Source organism: Alligator sinensis, unplaced genomic scaffold (genome assembly GCF_000455745.1).
Source record: "Alligator sinensis unplaced genomic scaffold, ASM45574v1 scaffold280_1, whole genome shotgun sequence".
Taxonomy (NCBI): domain Eukaryota; kingdom Metazoa; phylum Chordata; order Crocodylia; family Alligatoridae; genus Alligator; species Alligator sinensis.
Genome location: NW_005841835.1, coordinates 6,334,478 through 6,336,083, shown reverse-complemented (window position 1 = coordinate 6,336,083; position 1,606 = coordinate 6,334,478). Strand labels below are relative to the sequence as shown.

Genomic DNA, 1,606 nt, shown 5'->3' with positions numbered 1-1,606 from the left:
ACCAATCACTGAGCGATACACTTGCAAACATATGTATAAAAGGTACCCAAAGGTAGAAACCGGTGGTGCTTGCTTTGCAAACGATTGCCAAGCACCCCTCTCTGCACAGACTGGAAACAATAAAGATTAAGTTGGATCCTCCACCCCTGTGTGTTCATTGGCAATAGCGCACCGGGCACGAACTCACACTGTCCTTTGGAGACAACAACTGCAGGTAGCTGGGATAACATCTGAAAAATAGAAAATAAGAAACTTTTTCCCACATTGATAGTTCATTTTAATGTACTAAATCTGCACTAAAAAAAGCAAATACAGGGCTTACTATTTAGCAAAGAAAATAAGGCACATACTGGTAACTCAAAGATCTATAGTGTTATGTGCAATGACATTCAAATGAAGAGATCAGTCCAAAGCTGCCTATACTTTTCTCACCATATCATACATCAATTCTACAGATTCTGTGATTTAATTGTTGTTGACAGTGCATTGTTAAAACCCTGGCCACTGTTATCATATACTGTCCTATTTCAAAGCTCCAACACATCAAGAAATGATGGGACACTACCTGCCAGCTAAAAACAGCTACAGAAACCAAAACAAAAATACAGTATACTAACATTTCTATGTAAAAAAAATAAAAAAGTATTTCCTAAGCAAAAGTCCATTCAGGTATATTGTCACCCTGAAATATCATGGAAAAGCAGGATTCTTCTGTTAGTGGAAAAATAAAAGAAGGTCAAGAAAAAACTGTGAATGCACCCAGGAAAAAATAGAACAGTTCAGTAGAAGATTATTTATGTTTATTGTTCCCTAAAAGAACCACCAAGAAAAAATAATCACTTTTTCCACCCCTGTTTTAAATGTTGCAGTGAGGATAAAGGAGAAACAGGAATTATACCTGATATCAGATAAATCACAATCACCAGAATTGTGGAGCTGGGGCTAAAGGATGTAGCGGCAGCGGGGTGAGCTCATGGCACCACTGCGGGACTGCCAGGCCTGGCAGGATGCTGGACTTGCTCTATCAATCCTCAGAATGAGAGAGCAACAAAAATGGGGGCTGGAGCACGTGACTTATGAGGAGAGGCTGAGGGAACTGGGCTTATTTAGTCTGCAGAAGAGAAGACTATGGGGGGATATGATAGCAGCCTTTAACTAAGCAAAGGGTGATTACACAGAGGATGGAGCTAGACTGTTTTCAGTGGCTGCAGATGACAGAACAAGGAGCAATGTTCTCAAGTGGCAGGAAGGGAAGTTTAGTTTGGATGTTAGGAAAAACGTTCTCACTAGGAGGGTGGTGAAGCACCAGAGAGGTGGTGAAATCTCCACCTTTGGAGATTTTTAAAGCCTGGTTCGATAAAGACCTGCCTGGAATGATCAATTTAGGGATGGTCTTGCTTTAAGCAGGGGGTTGGACTAGATCAGCGTTTCTCAACCTGTGGGCCATGACCCAAAAGTGGGTCGTAAGAATATATGAAAGGGTCGCAAGCAAACTTTAAAAATGGATCAACAAATTTGAAAAATGGATTCTCCTTTAATAGAGAAAAACATGGGAAACTGTGGCTTTTCCCTTGCAGGCTGGCAGAGTTCCAGCCTGCAAGGGGCT

The 1,606-nt window shown here is 41.2% G+C and overlaps 1 long non-coding RNA gene across 1 annotated transcript in view; it reads right to left on the bottom strand.

Moving 5' to 3' along the window:
- Positions 1-99: 99 nt before the first annotated feature.
- Positions 100-1,606, bottom strand: part of LOC112549938 — a 20,004-nt gene continuing 18,497 nt past the window's right edge. Inside the window, exon 3 of the long non-coding RNA XR_003093575.1 lies at positions 100-230. This is a non-coding gene — a long non-coding RNA (uncharacterized LOC112549938). The remainder of the gene's footprint in view (positions 231-1,606) is intronic.